Source organism: Meriones unguiculatus, chromosome 5 (assembly GCF_030254825.1).
Source record: "Meriones unguiculatus strain TT.TT164.6M chromosome 5, Bangor_MerUng_6.1, whole genome shotgun sequence".
NCBI lineage: Eukaryota > Metazoa > Chordata > Mammalia > Rodentia > Muridae > Meriones > Meriones unguiculatus.
The window spans coordinates 37,396,887-37,417,221 of record NC_083353.1 but is presented as its reverse complement, the minus strand read 5'-3'; the positions used below and the strand labels follow the sequence as shown (position 1 = coordinate 37,417,221).

Here is a 20,335-nt window from a genome sequence, read left to right as displayed (position 1 = left end):
CATAGAGGGACCCTGGATCTGGGGTTCTGTAAGCAATCACCTGAAGGAGCACTTACTCGCTAGCAGGCCTAATCAGAAAGCACAGAGGTTTCCCCTGTTCTCTACTCTCAGGTATGGGCCTGCAAGGGCAAATAAGAGTGTGGGAGATCTGTCAGCTCAGTGGTGTCCACTGTTTGTCCACTGGGCAGGGAGACCCTTATTTGGAGTAGCCACTTCTGTTGTCTCAGTCAGGGAGCCTAGAGGCTCATGTTAGAACTAGCTGCCACACTGCCACCACCACAGACCTGGGAGGCTGGTACAGCCCCACAATGGGAGGCCCGGACCATTGCCTGCTGCTGCAGTACACCTGGGAGGCTGCTATGGTTTCCCGCTGGGAGAACCTGGGAAGCCTGTACAGTGGCTTACAAACCCGGGAAGCCCTGGGAAACCTGCACAACTGCCAGCAGGCCTGGGAAGCCTGCACAGCTGCCTAACATAGCTGCAGAACTGGGAGGCTAGTGCAGCCACCTGCTGGGTAGCCCTGGGAGACCTGTACAGCTGCCCACAAACTTGGGAGGCCCCAACAGCTGCCTACAGCAGCTGAACTGGGAGGCTGCCTCTGCTGTTTCTGTTACAGAGCAAGGATGTTGGTGCTTGGAGCAGCAAACACTGTGGGCTACCTCTGCCAAGGAAGGAGGTCCATCAAGGAGAAATGCAGGGGGTTGAATATTCACCAGTCTGAGTCCTTTGAGAAATCCGCAATGACCTGCTTTCAAATAGTCTCAGCTCAGGAGTTGTCCCCTATCGCCCAGTATGCCTCAGTGTCAATATTCTGGCTTCAGTTGCCCCTCCACTCACCAACTTCTGAGTTTCAGATATGTTACACTTGTTGTCACCATCTTGGATCCTCCCCCTTTTTAACTTTTATGCATGTTACTGTGTGTGTCTAAATGTGAGCATGGGCACATGTAAGTACGGTGCCCACAGAGTACACAAAGAGGCTACTGGATTACTAGGGTTGGTTGTGAGCCACCTGACATGAGTGTTCGAAATGAAACTCCAAGAGTAATATATATTCTTAATTGCTAAGTCAACTCTCCATCCATAAATGTAAATGTTTAAAAAGTAAATTTTATTTTAAAACAGAGCTAACTACCACCTAAAATATCCAATGGACAAATGCAAAAACTCATAATGGTGTTGTTTGCCTCAGCCTCTCAGGAGCACAACAGAGTTTTATTAATCCCCTCATATATCTCAATCCATGGTGGACTGCTTTCATCACCTTGATTTACAAAAGATATCAATATACTAGAATATCTCAATGTGTATACCTTCAATTCAGAAAAAAAAAAGTTCTCTGAACTTCAGAAGTAATTAGTAGGTCATTATCCTTTAAGAGGCCAATGAGGCATTTGTAGACAGTCTGGTTTAATCACACCACAGCTTCCTCAAAGGTGTAGCCCCACACTGGGTTAAAAGAATAAAAGTGAGGGACATCTGGGTTGTTTCCAGGTTCTGGCTCTTACGAACAAGCTCCTACACACATGGTTGAAAAAATGTCCTTGTTGTGTACTTGAGCATATTTTGGATATATGCCTAGGAATGGTATAGCCGAATCTTGAGGAATCACTATTCTTAGTTGTCTGAGAAAGCACCAGATTGATTTCCAAAGTGGTTGTACAAGTTTGCATTCCCACCAGCAATGGAAGAGGATTCTTCTTTCTCCACAACATCTCCAGCATGTGTTGTCACCTGAGTTTTTGATCTTAGCCATTCTGAAGGGTGTCAGGTGAAATTTCAAGGTCATGTTGATTTGCATCTCTCTGATGGCTAAAGACTTTGAGCATTTCTTTAAGTGTTTCTCTGCCATTCTGTATTCCTCTACTGAGAATTCTCTGTTTAGCTTTGTACCCCATTTTTTAATCAGATTTTTTGATTTGCTGCTTTTTAACTTATACTACTCAGCAATTAAAAATGAGGAAATCATGAAATTTGCAGGCAAATGGTGGGACCTAGAAATGATCATCCTGAGTGAGGTATTTCAAAGCAGAAAGACACACATGGTTTATACTCACTTATATAGACCTCTAATGTAGGATAAATATACAGAAATCTATACACCTAAAGAAGATAAGCAAGAAAGAGGACCCAGGGTAAGATGATCAATCCTCACTTAGAAAGAAAAATGGGATGGGCATTGGATGTAGGAGAAAACAATAACAGGACAGGAGCCTACCACAGAGGGTCTCTGAAAGACTCTACCTAACAGTGTATCAAAGCAGATACTGAGATTCATAACCAAACCTTTGGCAGAGTGCAGGGAATCATAAGAAAGAAGGGAGAGTTAATATGACCTGGAGAGGACAGGAGCTCCACAAGGACCAACTATATCTGGGCACAGGGGTCTTTTATGGGACTATTTCTGTAACCAAGGGCAATGTATGGATATAACCGAGAATCTCTGCTCGGATGTAGCCTATGGTAGCTCAGTATCCAAGTGGGTACCCTAATAAGGGGAATAGGGACTGTTTTCTGAAATGAACTCAATGGCTGGCTCTTTGACACTCCTGCTCCTGAGGGAGGAGCAGCCCTGCTAGGTCACAGAGGACTTTGCAGCCAGTCCTGAAGATACCTGATAAGCTAGGGTCAGATGAAAGGGGAGGAGGTCCTCCCCTATCAGTGGACTTGGAAAGGGATAGGGAGGAGATGAGGGAGGGAGGGTGAGATTGGGAGGGAAAGATTTAACGGGATACAGCAGGGGTACAAAGTTAACAAACTGTAACTAATATTAAAAATAATAATTTAAAAAGTGAGGAAAAAATTAGAGTAAAAGTGATTCTCCTGAATTCCCTTCTGATGTAAAGGAAGCCACTCTTCCAGGGGCTTATGATTAAACTTTTGCCTGCTTAGCTTTCAAGTCTATTCTATCTTCTTTTCAGCTTTCATTTTGCCTGGGACAACTTCTTGATGAATTCCTTGCCCATGAGTCTTGGGCTAAGCATCTGATTCTGGGAACTCCAACTGAGACCCTAGTATTAGCACTGGCAAATCATCGTCTTCCACTGGCCCTCTCTCCTCAGGGCACATTGACAGCCTTTTGCGCTAAACTTTAGCAGTGCCAGTGGTGCAAGGATTCTAGATACCTCTACCTGTTCCAATGCCTTATTCACAGTTACAATAGTTAGAACTATTAGAGCAATACATATATTCATTCCATAACTTCTGCTATTCTCATATGTGGATGCCAGCTTCAAGTCTTTAATTCCATATGTTTAACTTAGAACACTCGTAGAAACCAGAAGATAATGAAAAATCATTGAAGGGTAAGGAATGTCTAGTAGAACACTGGTAGTATAAAGTAGAGAGGGAAAATACTGAGGGTAGAAAAGTTTAAGCAAGAATAAGATTGGGAAAGTATTACAATTGTCTTAATTACTTGTCTAATTGATGTGATGAAATTGCTTTTTTTTTTTCAGAGCTGAGGACCAAACCCAGGGCCTTGCACTTTCTAGGCAAGTGCTCTACCAATTGGATGTCTACATGTAGAAAAATGCAAATAGATCCTTATTTATCACTCTGCACGAAACTAAAGTCTAAGTGGATCAAAGACCTTAACATAAAACCATACACACTAAATTGGTTAGAAGAAAAAGTGGGCAAGAGCCTCGAACTCATTGGCACAGGAGACTACTTCCTGAATAGAACACCAACAGCACAGGCACTAAGATTAACAATCAATAAATGGGACCTCATGAAACTGAAAAGCTTCTGTAAAGCAAAAGACACTGTTGTCAGAACAAAACGATAGCCTATAGACAGAGAAAGGATCTTCACCAACCCTATATCTGACAGAAGGCTGATATCCAGAATATATAAAGAACTAAAGAAGTTAAACAGCAACAAATCAAGTAATCCAATTAAAAAATGGGGTACAGAGCTAAGCAGAGAATTCTCTATAGAGGAATATAAAGTGACAGAGAAACACTTAAAGAAATGCTCAACATCCATAGTCATTAGGGAAATGCAAATCAAAATGACCCTGAGATTTCACCTTACACCCATCAGAATGGCGAGATCAAAAACTCAAGTGACAATACATGCTGAAGAGGATGTTGAGAAAAGGGAACCTTCCTCCATTGCTAGTGGGAATGTAAACTTGTACAACCACTTTGGAAATCAATCTGTTGCTTTCTCAGACAATTGGGAATAGCGCTTCATTGAGATCCAGCAATACAACTCATAGGCATAGATCCAAAATATGCTCAAGTACAAAACCTTTGCTCAATCATGTTCATAGCAGCCTTATTCGTGATAGCCAAAACCTGGAAACAGCCCAGATGCTCCTCAACAGAGGAATGGATACAGAAATTGTGGTACATCTACACAATGGAATACTAATCAGCAATGAAAAACAAGGAAGTCATGAAATCTGCAGGCAGATGGTGGGATCTAGAAAAGATCACCTTGAGTGAATTATCCCAGAAAGCAGAAATACGCCCATGGTATATACTCACTTGTAAGTGGATACAAGACCTATAATATAAAATAAACCTACAAAACTCTGTATATCAAAGAAGCTGAGCTAGAAGGAGGAACCTGGGTAAGATGATCAATCCTCACTCAGAAAGGCAAACAGGATGGGCATTGGAAGTAGGAGAAAACATGAAACAGGACAAGAGCCTACCACAGAGGGCCTCTGCAAGACTCTACCCAGAAGTGTATCAAAGCAGATACTGAGACTCATAAACAAACTTTGGGCAGAATGCAGGGAATCTTAGGAAAGAAGGGGAAGATAACAAGACCTGGAGAGGACAGGAGCTCCACAAGAAGAGCAACAAAAGCAAGAAATCTGGGTACAGGGGTCTTTTCTGAGACTGATCATCAACCAAGGATCATTCATGGATATAACCTAGAACCCCTGCTCAGATGTAGCCCATGGTTTCCCTAGTAAGTAGAACAGGGATTGTCTCTGACATGAACTCAGTGGCTAGCTCTTTGACTGCCTCCCCCTGATGGGGGAGAAGCCTTGCCAGGCCAAGGAGGAGTACAATGCAGCCAGTTCAGATGAGACCTGATAAGCTATGCTCAGATGGAAGGGGAGGAGGACCTCCCCTATACTTGGACTTGGAGAGGGGCATGGGAGGAGATGAGAGAGGGAGGATGGGATGGGGAGGTAATGAAGAAGGGGCCAACAGCTGGAATACAAAGTAAACAAACTGTAATTAATATAAAAATAAAAATTTATTTAAAAAAAAGAAAATTAAGAATAGGAATAGGAATACCAAGAAGAAGAGTGTGGGTTAAGGAGACAGTGGGGTTGAGTGGATTAATCAATGTGAAAAATCTAGGAGAAAACCATGCATAAACCAAATACTTTGTAATTACTTTATAATTAGAAATAAAAATTAAAAATTAGTTAGACTGCAAATATCCTACATCACTGGATAATGCTATTCCCTGAAATAGTAGTTTCACTGAAGAGTAGTTCACCAGATAAAAAGTTCAAAGGTCACCCTTAATGACATACTTCATTCAGCAAGGCCACAATACTTTAATCTTCCTAAATAGTACTACTAATTAGACTGAACAGTTAAATGGGAACATTTCTTTCAAAGCATCATAGATATCCTCTATGAGTTGTTCAGAGAAGCCTCAGAAGCTTCTTATCTTTGCTCTTGATTGCCCATCAAAACTAGATGGTAAGACCCTATTTCTAAAGATACTACATACCTTGGTCATAAGATATAAGGAAAGGAATCTGACAAGTTTCCCTTTTTTGGCTAACTTCATGGTACCAGAAGGCAATATGAAGGCTACTATGGCAGATATGGTATAAATACTGTTATTCAGCTCTGAGTACTCACAAACTTCAGCCATCATACCAGTGTTGGCATGACCATTATTTGGGTAACTAACTAATCTTGAAATGGATTAAATATTCACTGCTAGAAGGAATATAGTCTTAACACTAGAAACCCAGTCAAAAAGCTTCTAGGAATTCATACCCTGTAGATGGGATTCATTGCTTTTGTTTAGTTAAATTGACAGAACACCAAACTTCCCTATTTATGGCTATACCTATTAAAAAATATCTCAAAATTAATTATGGAAGCTGCTTTTTGCAGTGAATGGCACTGAATACCCATGGCTGCTCAAGTTGGTGAGAATGAGTGGCAGGATAGGGAAGAAACCTAAGTGCTCAGGAAACACACATTAAGGAGTAGAAAGCATGTGAGATCTGGGAGAAAGGGATAGAGATGGGGAGCACTATTGGCATGGTATGACACAATTGCAAACATATTTCACAACATCTTTAGTTGCCTGCAGTGAGTCTTCATAAGATGATTTGTTATTAGCCAGTTATGGGTCAGTAATGGGTCATGGGGACCTACCTTAGACTCTTGCTAAATTATTGAGAATCGATGGATTCTTAGGGAGGTACAGTCATTGCCTTCACTATGCTGGACAGTGAGTCTACCAGGCTTCACAGGATAGTTACAAACCTGAGACCACACAAATGATATCGGTTTAAGTCAGTGGTTCATAGAACAAAACAAAAGACCAGAATCTGGGAAGGAGACCTATAAAAAAAAGGGGGGAGGGCAGTTAATAGGAGTGGTTGTGAAGTAAAAGAAGCAGGGTGAGAGGAAATAGAATAAATTCTAAGAATTATGAAACTGTCAAAATTAATCAATAGAAATCTAAATTAAAGAATTATAAAAGGTTAAGTTTGACATTAATGTATATGGGGAATTTTTGAGAATTTAAGCATTGCAGAAATTACCTGTAGGGTGAGTCTAAGACAAGAGGGTGTAGGACAAAACTTTAAGAAAATCTAATATACAATGAGTAGATAGAAAAGAAGGGGATAAAAACTAACTAGAGGGAGAATGGTTAGAAATGTTGAAGAAAAAGAAATAACAGTGTTAAATAAGCAAATGTAAGAGTTTTGATGTATGACGAGAAGTCAAGGTTCTCAAACAGTATGGAGCAATCATGTAATAGATGTATACAGTGAAATTAAAACAGAAAGACCATTCTGTACAACAATAAGCAGAAAACTCACCAATAGGGGACATACTTTGTATTTTAAAAGAAGGTACTTTTGAATATTAATGAAGAAGTAAACTATTTTCTAAAAGTTCCTTATTATAGTTTTCAATGAAGTATAAGACAAAATCACATTCATTTTATTTGTTTATTTATTTAGTGCATGTATGTATTTGTGGTCTGGTGCATGTACCACAAAAAGGAATGAAGGTCAAAGGAAGTCAATTCTCGTCTTCTGCCATGTGGCTCTTGGAATTGAACTTAGGCATGAAGATAGCTGCTGAGCCATCTAACTAGCCCCAAATTGCTTATAAAAGGATTGTAGGGGAGAGAGGCTAAGATGATAGTGCCAGGAAAACACTGCATCTGAGGAGCAGGACAAGATTTTCCATACAGCAAACAAGAGACTGAACTCTGGGCCCTAAAACAACAGCGATCATGTTTCCCAGGTGAGAGGAAACCCCCATGGCGTGGAAATCAGTCGGGTCCACACTCAGGCAACCCAGCTAGAACACGGAGGATATCCTGGTCCCGCAGGAACTAGATCGCCAGACCAGAGCCACATGCCTGCGTGTCCCGATCAACTTCCCAGGCTGAACGGTGGGCACAAAAACACCAGAAACTGGGAGTCCCAGTCGCAAGAAAAACCCACGGGGAAGGAAAGTAGTGGGACTGGCTGTGGATCACCTAGTCTTTCCCTGGAAAAAGTCTCACAGACCAGTGGGTACGAGTTGCCATCACTGAACTGGGCTCCCTCCAAAAGCACTGGGAGGGGCTACACGCCCAGCTCACAGGCACAGAAGGAGCTGTGCACCCCAGTGCAACAGAAACTGGGAGTCACTGTTGGGAGAGGACCCCACAGGGAAGGAAGGAAACAGTGCTGACTTGGGCCACCCAGCCTTTGAATGGAGAAGGTGTCACAGACCTGCAGGTATGAGCCTCCATCACTGATCTGGACTGAAGCCAGGAGCACAGAGCATTGTTGGGCACCCAGCCCCCGCAAAACTCTCAGTACTCATACATGGAGAAAACAAGATATTCAATGAAAAAAACAAATTTCAACAGTACCTTCACACAAATCCAGCATTACAGAAAACACTAAAAGGAAAAATACAACCCAAGAAAACTAGCTACTTTCAAGATAACACCAGAAATAATTAACCTTACTACAGTAAAATAAAAGCAACCAAGCACACAACCTTAAGACTGCAGCCAACGTCAAAATCGAAGGATCTAACAGCCACTGGTCATTAATCTCTCTCAACATCAATGGACTCAACTCTCCAATAAAAAGACACAGATTAACAGAATGGAAGACGGCGTTCCAAGCAAATGGACCCAAGAAGCAAGCAGGAGTAGCCATTCTAATATCTGATAAAATGGACTTTCAACCAAAATTAATTAAAAGAGATGGGGAAGGACACTTCATACTCATCAAGGGAAAATTCCACCAAGAAGACATCACAATCCTGAACATCTATGACCCAAATACAAGGGCACCCACATTTGTAAAAGAAACATTGATAAAATTTAAACCACATATAGATCCCCACACATTAATAGTGGGAGACTTCAACACCCCACTCTCAACAAAGGACAGGTCAACAAAACAGAAATTAAACAAAGAAACAATGTCTCTGACAGAGGTCATGAATCAAATGGACCTAACAGACATTTACAGAACCTTACACCCAAACACAAAAGAATTTACCTTTTTCTCAGCACCTCATGGAACCTTCTCCAAAATAGACCGCATAGTTAGTTGGTCACAAAGTCAGCCTCAACAGATACAAGAAGATTGAAATAATCCCTTGTATCCTGTCTGATCACCATGGAATAAAGCTGGACCTCAACAATAACAGAAATAGCAAAAAGCCTACCCACACATGGAAACTGAACAACTTGCTACTAAATGAAAGTTGAGTCAGGGAGGAAATAAAAAAAGAAATTAAAGTCTTCTAGAACTCAATGAAAGGGCTGGAGAGATGGCTCAGAGGTTAAGAGCATTGGCTGCTCTTCCAGACGTTATGAGTTCAATTCCCAGCAACCACATGGTGGCTCACAACCATCTAAAAAATGAAATCTGGTGTTCTCTTCTGGTGTGCATGCAAATACACATTGTATACTTAATAAATAAATAAATCTTTAAAAAAAAAAAAAAAGAACTCAATGAAAATGAAGACACAACATACCCAAACTTGTGGGACACAATGAAGGCAGTGCTAAGAGGAAAGTTCATAGCACTAAGTGCCTTCAAGAAGAAATTCGAGACAGCTCATTCAAGCAACTTAATGGCTCACTTAAAAACCCTAGGAAAAGAAGAAGCAGACACACCAAAGAGGAGTAGATGGCTGGAAATAATCAAACTCAGGGGTGAAATCAATCAATTAGAAACAAATAAAACAATTCAAAGAATCAATGAAACCAAGAGCTGGTTCTTTGAGAAAATCAACAAGATAGACAAACCCTTAGCCAAGCTAACTAAAAGGCAGAGAGAAATCATCTAAATCAACAAAATCAGAAATGAAATGGGGGACATAACCACAGACACTGAGGAAATCCAACAATCATTAGGACTCACTTCAAAAGTCTACATGCCACAAAATTTGAAAATCTCAATGAAATGGACAATTTTCTTGATCAATTCTACTTACAAAAGCTGAATCAGGACCAGGTAAATCAATTAAATAGTCCTATATCCCCCAAGAAAATAGAAGCAGTCATCAAAAGTCTACCACCCAAAAAAAGCCCAGGACCAGATGGTTTCAGTGCAGAATTCTACCAGCCTTTCAAAGAAGAGCTAACTTCAGTTCTCTTCAAACTGTTCCACAAAATAGAAATGGAAACTCATTCTATGAAGCCACAAACATCTTGGAACCTAAACCTCACAAAGACCCAACAAAAAAAGAGAATTTCAGGCCAATCTCTCTTATGAACATTGATGCAAAAATACTCAACAAAATACAATGCAAACTGAATACAAGAACACATCAAAGATATCATCCACTATGACCAAGTAGGCTTCATCGCAGGTATGCAGGGGTGGTTCAATATATGGAAATCCATCAATGTGATTCACCATATTAACAAACTGAAAGAAAAAAACACATGATAATCTCCCTAGATGCTGAAAACGCATTTGACAAAATCCAACATCCATTCATGTTTAAAGTATTGGAGAGATCAGGGATACAAGGCACATATTAAACATTGTAAAGGCAATATACAGCAAACCTATAGCCAACGTCAAACTGAACGAAGAGAAACTTAAAGCAATCCCACTGAAATCAGGGACAAGGCAATGGTGCCCACTCTTTTCATATCTCTTCAACATAGTTCTGGAAGTCTTTGCTAGAGCAATAAGACAGTTGAAGGAGAGCAAGGGGATACAAATTGGAGAGGAAGAAGTCAAATTATCACTATTTGCAGATGATATGATAGTATATGTGAGTGACCCCAAAAACTTTACCAGGGAACACCTACAGCTGATAAACACTTTCAGCAATGTGGCTGGATACAAAATTAACTCAAAAAAATCAGTAGCCCTCCTGTGTACAAAAGACAAAAGGGCTGAGAAAGAAATTAGGGAAACAACACCCTTCACAATAGCCAAAAAAGACATAAAGTACGTTGGTGTAACCCTAATCAAGTAAGTCGAAGTCTTTTATGAAAAAAATTTCAAGTCTCTAAAGAAAGAATTAGAAGAAGATATCAGAAGATGGAAAGATCTCCCATGTTCATGGCTTGGCAGGATTAACATAGTAAAAATGGCCATTTTACCAAAAGCCATCTACAGATTCAATGCAATTCCCATCAAATAACAAACACAATTCTTTACAGACCTGGAAAAAAAAAATTCTCAACTTCATATGGAATAACAAGAAACTCAGAATTGCTAAAACGGTCCTCTACAATAAAAGATCTTCTGGAGGTATCTCCATCTCTGATCTTAAGCTGCACTATAGAGCAACAATTATAAAAACTGCATGGTACTGGCATAGAAACAGAATGGTGGATCAATGGAACCGAACAGAGGACCCAGAAATAAACCCACACACCTGATCTTTGACAAAAATGCCAAAACCATACAATGAAGAAAAGGTAGCATCTTCAACAAATGGTGCTGGTCTAACTGGATGTCTACATGTAGAAAAATGAAAATAGATCCATACTTACCACCCTGTATAAAACTAAATCCCAAGTGGATCAAAGACCTCAACATAAAATCAGACACATTAAATCAGTTAGAAAAAAAAGTGGGGAATACCATTGAACTCATTGGCACAGGAGACAACTTCCTGAACAGAACACCAACAGCACAGGCTCTAAGAGCAACAATCAATATTGGGACCTTATGAAACTGAAAAGCTTCTGTAAATCAAAGAAACACCATCATCAAAACAAAACAACTGCGTACAGACTGCTAAAGAATCTTCACCAATCCTTCATCTAACAGAGGGCTAATATCCAATATATATAAAAAGAATCAAAGAAGCTGAAAAGCAGCAAACCAAATAATCCAATTTAGAATGGGGAACAGAGCTAAACAGAGAACTCTCTTTAGAGGAATGTCAAAAGGCAGAGAAACACTTAAAGAAATACTCAACCTCATTAGCCATTGGGAAATGCAAATCAAAAGGACCCTGAGATTTCACCTTACACCCATCAGAATGGCCAAGATGAAAAACTCGAGTAACAGCACATGCTGGAGAGATTGTGGAGAAAGGGGAACCCCCCTCCACTGCTGGTGGGAATATAAACTTGTACAACCACTCTGGAAATCAATCTGGTGCTTTCTCAGACAACTAGGAAGAGTGCTTCCTCCAGATCCAGCCATACCACTCCTAAGCATATATCCAAAAGAGGCTCAAGTACACAAAAAGGACATTTGCTCAACCATGTTTATAGCAGCTTTATTTGTAATAGCCAGAAGCTGGAAACAGCCCAGATGCCCCTCAACTGAAGAATGGATGCAGAAATTGTGGTGCATCTACACAATGGAGTATTACTCAGCAATGAAAAATAAGGAAATAATGAAATTTGAAGGTAAATGGTGGGACCTAGACAGGATCATCCTGAGTGAGCTGTCCCAGAAGCAGAAAGACACACTCGGTATATACTCACTCATATAGACATATAACATAGCATATACCTACTAAAATCTGTACATCTAAGGAAACTAATAGAGATAGGACCCTGAGTATAGCACTCAATCCCGATCCTGAAAGGCAAAGAGGATGGACATGAGAAGAAGAAGAAAACAGGAAACAACCTAGGAACCTGCCACAGAGGGCCTCTGAAAGGCTCTGCCCTGCAGACTATCAAAGCAGACGCTGAGACTTATGACCAACTGTTGGGCAGAGTGCATGGAATCTTATGTAAGAAGTGGGAAATAGTAAGAGCTGGGATAGGAAAACCCACAAGGAGAGCAACAGAACCAGAAAATGTGAACACAGGGGTCTTCCCAGAGACTCATACTACAACTGGGGACTATTCATGGAGATAAGCTAGAACCCCTGCACAGATGTAGCACATGACAGTTCAGTGTCCAAGTGGGTTCCATAGTAATGGGAAGAGGGACTGCCTCTGATATAATCTGATTGGCCTGCTCTTTGATCACCTCCCCCTAAGGGAGGAGCAGCCTTTCCAGGCCAAAGAAGATGATGATGCAGCCACTCCTGATGTGATCTGATAGACTAAGATCAGAAGGAGGGAGAAAAGGACCTGCCCTATCAGTGGACTTGGGGAGGGGCAGGAGTGAAGAAAAGGGAGGGAGGGTGGGATTAGGAGGAGAGGAGGGAGGGGCTTATGGGGGGATACAAAATGAATAAAAACAAAAGGGCTGAGAAAGAAATTAGGGAAACAACACCCTTCACAATAGCCGCTAATAACATAAAGTACCTTGGGGTGACACTAACCAAGCAAGTGAAAGACCTGTTTGAGGAAAACTTCAAGTCTCTGATGAAAGAATTTGAAGAAAATATCAGAAGATGGAAAGAACTCCTGTGCTCATGGATTGGTAGGATTAACACTGTGAAAATGGCCATCCTGCCAAAAACAATCTACAGATTCAATGCAATTCCCATCAAAATACCAACTCAATTCTTTACAGACCTTGAAAAAAAAGATTCTCAGCTTCATATGGGGAAACAAAAAACCCATAATCTCAAAATCAATCCTGTGCAACAACAGAGCATTTGGAGGTATCTCCATCCCCGATCTCAAGCTGTATTACAGAGCAATAGTAATAAAAACTGCATGGTATTGGCATAAAAACAGAAAGGAGGATCAATGGAACCGAATAGAAGACCCAGAAATAAAACCACACACCTATGAATAGTCGATTTTTGACAAGAAGCCAAAACCATTCAATGGAAAAAAGGCAGCATCTTCAACAAATGGTGCTGGTCCAACTGGATGTCTACATACAGAATAATGAAAATAGATCCATATTTATCACCCTGCACAAAACTAAAGTCCAAGTGGATCAAAGACCTCAACATAAAACCAGATACTCTAAATCTGTTAGAAGAAAAAGTGGGGAACAGCCTAGAAGTCATTGGCACAGGAGACAACTTCCTGAACAGAACACCAACAGCACAGGCTCTAAGAGCAACAATCAATAAATGGGACTTCATGAAACTGAAAAGCTTCTGCAAAGCAAAGGACACCATCATCAAAACAAAACGACTGCCTACAGATTGAGAAAGAATCTTCACTAACCCTTTATCTGACAGAGGACTAATATATAGTATATACAAAGAACTAAAGAAGCTGAAAAGCAGCAAACCAAGTAATCCAATTAAAAAATGGGGAACAGAGCTAAACAGAGAATTCTCGACAGAGGAATACCGAATGGCAGAGAAACACTTAAAGAAATGCTCAACCTCATTAGCCATCAGGGAAATGCAAATTAAAACAACCCTGAGATTTCACCTCACACCCATCACAATGGCCAAGATGAAAAATTCAAGTGACAACACATGCTGGAGAGGTTGTGGAAAAGGGGAACCCTCCTCCACTGCTGGTGGGAATGTAAACTGGTACAACCACTTTGGAAGTCTATCTGGCGCTTTCTCAGACAATTAGGAGTAGTGCTTCCTCAAGACCCAGCTATACCACTGCTAGGTATATACCCAAACTTAGCTCAAGTACACAAAAGGATATTTGCTCAACAATGTTTATAGCAGCTTTATTTGTAATAGCCAGAACCTGGAAACAACCCAGATGTCCATCAAGGGAGGAATGGATACAGAAATTGTGGTATTTTTACACAATGGAATACTACTCAGCAATCAAAAAAGAGGAAATCATGAAATCTGCAGGCAAATGGTGGGATCTAGAAAAGATCATTCTGAGTGAAATATCACAGAAGGAGAAAGACAAACACGGTATATACTTGCTTATATAGACCTATACTATATGATAAGCATAATGAAATCTATACACCAAAAAAGATAATCAAGAGAGTGGACATGGGATAAGATGATCAATCCTCATTTAGAAAGACAGATAGGATGTGCATTGAACGTATGACAGGAGTCTACTGAAGGCATCTGAAAGACTCTAACTAGCAATGTTTTCAAAGCAGATAAAAAGACTTATAACCACACCTTTGGCAGAGTATAGGGAATCATATGAAAGAAGGGGAGTTAGTATATTGGGGAAAGGATAGGACCACAAGGACCAAATATATCTGGGCACAGGGTCTTTTCTGAGACTGGTATTCAACCAAGGGCCATGTATGGATATAACCTAGAATCTCTGCTCAGGACTTGGAAAGGGGCAGGAAAGGGAGGGAGGGTGGGAGTGGGAGGGAATCAGGGAGCGGGATACAGCTGGGATACAGAGCTAATAAAATGTAACTAATAAGAAAAATATAAAATTATTAAAAAAAACAATGAATAAAGATTAATCAATAAAAATAAAAAAGGAGTGTAGGCTTCCAACTTTCACATTTCTTGTTGTTGTACCCTGTCCTACTATGGGTTAGGGGACAGATAAAGATACAGAACTCTATTAAATAGTCACTACTGATTATATCCAAGTAAATTCTTTAAAGCATATGATCCCATCAAGGTTTTCCAAGTGTCCTGGCTGGTTTTATGTCAGTTTGGCACAAGTTAGAGTCATCTTAGAAAAGAACCTCTCAAATGAGAAAATGTCTTCATAAGCTTGGCCTAAAGGCAACTCTGTAGTGTGTTTTCTAAAGTAGTGCTTGATTTGGAAGAGCCTAGTCCATTGTTGGTGGAGCCACCCCTGGATTGTTGGAACTGAGTACTTTAAAAATGCAGGCTGAGCAAGCCATGAGGAGCAAGCCACTAAGCAGCACTCTAAAATGGCCTCTTTATCAGTTCTTATCTCTAGGTTCCTGCCTTGAGTTCCTGTACGGACTTCCCTGGATGATGAAGAAGAAATAAAACTTTTCATTTTACTGTGCTTTAACACAGTAATAGAAACACTAAGACAACCAGTTCTCAATTAGGACTATAGTGAAGCAGAAGAAATTTCTCTATGGAATTTTAATAATAAGTATAAAGATAAGTATAATAATAAGTATAATATTTCCATCAAATAGTGTTTGTAATAGTTTGGAAGTCATGTAGGATACAAGAGACAATCTGTTCTGGCTGTTCTCTCTTTCGTTTATCCTCTCCCTCAATGTGCCCTTCACTGTTTCAGTTCCCAGAGCTTTTGTAAATTTTACATGTGCATTTTGCCCATAGAATATCTAGCTACCGTGTTTGTCTTTTCTAGATCCCACCATTTGCCTGCAAATTTCATGATTTCCTCTTTTTTGATTGCTGAGTAGTATTCCATTGTGTAAAAATACCACAGTTTCTGTATCCATTCCTCCATTAATGTAGCCCGTGGTAGCTCAGTAACCAATTGGTTTCCCATAGTGAGGGGAACAAGGACTATTTCTAACAGGAACTCAATGGCTGGCTCTCTGACCTCCTCACCACCCAAGGGAGGAGCAGTCTTGTTAGGCCACAGAGGAGGACTTTCCAGCCAGTCCTGAAGATATCTGATAAAACAGGGTCAGATGAATGGGGAGGAGGTCCCCCCCATCAGTGGACTTGGAAAGGTGCAGGGTGGAGATGAGGGAGGGAGGGTGGGATTGGGAGGGAATGAGGGAACAGGATACAGCTGAGAAACAGAGTTAATACAATGTAATTGATAAGAAAAAATAAAATTAAAAAAAGAATATCTAGCTACTATTTCAAATTTTTTTGTTTTTTCATAATTCCAGTTCTTAGCTAAAACTTACAGATCATGCTTTTGATACCAAGTACAGAGTAAACACACTTGTTTTAGAGCTTGTGCGCAGGAATTTCTTCAACCTCTGCTGTCATAATTGTCTGTGTTATATTCTCTTCTTTTCTTTGGCTGTGTTCAGGATATTGCATCTTAAAATTATCTGCATAAATAATATAAAATTTGTTTTAGTTGTCTGCCTTCAGGCGTAATTTTTTTTTTTTTTTTTTTTTTTTTTTTTTTTTTTTTTTCTCTTGCCCAGCATTTTGGGGCATAGGCAAAACATGTTTCCTTAAGTAAGTTTCAAACTCCTGGGATTTCCCATAACCCAACTGACTTATAGCATGACCACTGAAGTTCTTACAAACATTGGGTTACTTTCTGTCCAGCCCCAGAATGTACACTGCTAAGGTCTGAAGCACTGTACATAACAACTCCACCATGACAAGCTCTAGACTCCAGTGTGGTTGCTCTGGATCAAAGGAACTTTTCAGGTACTCCATAATCTTTCTAGAGTTGAAAATCTCTTCAGGAATGGAACTGGCCTCAAGGATGGTAGTACCTGTGGCTGCAAGTCCTCCTTGATCTTCTTATAATACTGCTTCATGGTCACCTTGAGCACACTCATTGTTTTTAGGTGAGTGACATGTTTTGTGAACTTCAAAGATTTACAGCTTGTAAACTACTAAACTAGATAATTGGGCCGTAGGGTCAGACTGCAAAAAGAAAGCTAAACTCAGTTTGATTAGCTTCATGGGAAAGCCTCTTCAGATTGGCTTCACTCACTTCTTTGGCTGAGTAAGTACCTACTGTATTTGTTGCTGATGTTTGTTGTTTGTTTTACCAAAAGTGGAACACCATAATTCATCTTCTAAAACATATAGATTATTCACTATGCAGCAGTCCTATAGAGCAGCAAAACTAACATGGACTAGATTTTCCTATTTGCGTGCATCTGCTCTTTGAACAGCACATCAGACAAAATCAACTATATGATTTCCATAGTTATTTATAGCTCACTCTTTTCATATAAATAAGAATCATTGATTCTGAAGAATTTAAATTTGTATTTCTGAAGCTCCATTATTCTTTGATTTTTTTTTCTTTTGAGGGCTTCTACTAATGCATATTAATTGTTCACATTAATAGATTTCACAGTGCCATTTCCATACATGCACATATTGTTGCTTTGCTCATATTCACTCTCCCTGTGATTCTCTGTTATTCTCTCCTCTCCAGTCCTTACTTTACGCTGGTTGTTTAATCTATTATTTTTAGCCTGGACTTTTTATTTCTATTTCTACACTCCATATAGGAGAGAAAACAAGTGATATTTTTTTTTCTGTGTCTGGGTTTTTTCACTCTGGGCTGATCATTTTGAGATCACAAGTAATTTTTAAATCTTTTAAAAATTCCGGGTGAACAGATGCTTGAAAAATCTTTTTATGCTAGCTGTTAGGTTTATTGCCATTTTACTAAAGTATAATCTGTATAACCAGATTTTTTGTCACTGTTAGGACTGTTGAGATTATATTGAAAGCAAAAAGCTAATTTTTAAAATATTTTGTATGTGATTGGAACTCATTTTGCAAAGTGGTTGTTCAAGTTTACATTCCCACCAGCAATGGAGGAAGGTTCTTTCTCCACATCCTCTACAGCATGTGATATCACTTGAGTTTTTGATCTTAGCCATTCTGATGGGTGTAAGGTGGAATCTCAGGGTCTTTTTGATTTGCATTTCCCTGATGACTAAGGACATTGAGTATTTCCCTTTGCCATTCAATATTCCTCCGTTGAAATTTTTCTATTTAGCTCTGTATCCCATTTTTAATTGGATTACTTGGTTTGTTGATGTTTAACTTCTTGAGTCAATGTGGCAGTTTCTCAGAAAATTGGAAGCAGTGCTACCTCCGCATTTAGCTATACCACTCCTGGGCATATATCCCAAAGATGTTCAGCCATACAACTAAGACATTTGCTCACCTATGTTCATAGCAGCTTTATTTATAATAGCCAGAATCTGGAAACAATCTAGATGTCCCTCAACAGAGAAATGGATACAGAAGTTATAGTACATTTGCACAATGAAATACTACTCAGCAATTAAAAACAAGAAAATCATGAAATTTGCAGGCAAATGGATGGAACTAGAAAAAAAAATCATCCTGGGTGAGGTATCCCAGAAGCAGAAAGACACACATGGTATATACTCACTTATAAGTGGATATTAGCCATATAATATAGGATAAACATACTAAAATCTACAGTCCTAAAGAAGCTAAACAACAAGGAGGACCCTAGGGAAGATGCTTAATCCTCATTCAGAAAGGATAACAGGATAGACATCGGAAGTGGGAGAAGACAGGAAACAGAACAGGATCCTAACCCAGAGGGCCTCTGAAATACTCTACCCAGCAGGGTATAGAAGCAAATGCTGAGACTCATAGCCAAACTTTGGGAAGAGTGCAGGGAATCTTATGAAAAAAAAAAAAGGAGATAGAAAAACCTGGGAGGTACAGGAGTTTCACAAGGAGACCAACAGATGAAAAATTCTGGGCCCAGGGGGGCCTGCAGAGACTGATGAATCAATCAAAGGCCATGTATAGAGAGGATGCAGACACACTGCTCAGATGTAGTCCATGGTCAGCTCAGTCTCCATGGGGGTTCTATAGTAAGGGGAGAAGGGGCAGTCTCTGGCATGAACTCAGTTGCTTTTCTTGATCCCCTCACCCTGACGGGGTGTCCTTACTAGGCCACAGAGAAAGAGGATCTAGACAGCCCTGGTGAGACCTGATAGGCTAGGGTCAGATAGTGGGGGAGAAATACTCCCTTGTCAGTGGAGTAGGGGAGGAGCATAGGAGTGGAAGAGGGACAAAGAATAGGACCAGGAGGAAATAATATAGGGCTCTAGATCTTGGACACAAAGTGAATAAATTTGAAATAATAATAAAGAAATAATAAAAAAATAATAATAATGATAATAAATTTTTAAAAAGTCTTATTTTGCGTTGTTAGTTGAAAGATCTCTATAAAACAAAGATTAAAACTATTAGCTTTCAGTTTGTCAGGGGCATGAGTTCATAGGTACATCTGGCCTAGAGAAGTCAGCAGGCCAATTGCCAGAAGTTGGGTTTGTCTCCAAACCTATGTGACCACACAGAGACCATTCGAGAAATCGCATCTGACACTGGAGGAAAGGAACTCGTGGAGTCTTCTCGAAGGCAATGCTCATTGTTTGCATTGGAGTGCTGGATGAGGGAAAAATGAAGCTCAATTGCATCCTGGGCCTGAAGATTGAGGATGTCCTTGAGAGGCAGCTGCAAACCCAGTTCTTTAAGCTGGACCTGGCCAAGTCTATTCACTATGCCTGTGTGCTTATACCCCAGGTCATACTAGGGTCTGCAAGCAGTTGGTTGAATATTTCATCCTTCATTGTCCATCTGGTCTCCAGAAACACATTGCTTTCTCCCTCCATTGTCTTTGCAGTGGTGGCTACCCAGGCCAAGTGAAGAGAAAGAATGCCAAGAAAGTCCAGGGTGGTGCTGCAGCTGGTGATGATGAGGACGAAGATTAGAAAAATACCTTCCTGGACTGGAGGATTACATAGTTTTCCAGTTTACTAATAAAAAAGAATTGACACTTGGTTTAAAAAAATAGTAGCTTTCAAAGAAAATCATAAGGAGGATGGTGTTTGTAGTGGCTAAAAGTGTGGAATTTACAGATAACAATGCCTAATTTGGAAAGCACAGTTCCTGAGCTGACTTCTGTGAACACCTGGTTATTTGTTTATAAAGTAAAGACAGTCACTTTGCCTACCATGTGTGACTATGGAGATTACCTGACACTTTCAGACATTGAACACAAAGAGTATATCATTACAATATGCTAAATATATTTGAGGGCAAGGGGGACTCAAAGAGATATTAAAGGATAATGACTAAAAAGTACAAATTGTTAGTAACACCTTTCAAAATGCAATCACTGTAAGAACAAACACTGGAGACACATAAAGCTAAATCCAACACATAATTCATATGGGGAGATT

At 40.0% G+C, this 20,335-nt stretch overlaps 1 pseudogene; it reads left to right on the top strand.

Annotated features, from left to right (window-relative positions):
- Positions 1 to 740: 740 nt before the first annotated feature.
- On the top strand, positions 741 to 19,864 carry LOC110539536 (small ribosomal subunit protein uS4-like; annotated as a pseudogene).
- The last annotated feature ends 471 nt before the right edge of the window (positions 19,865 to 20,335 follow it).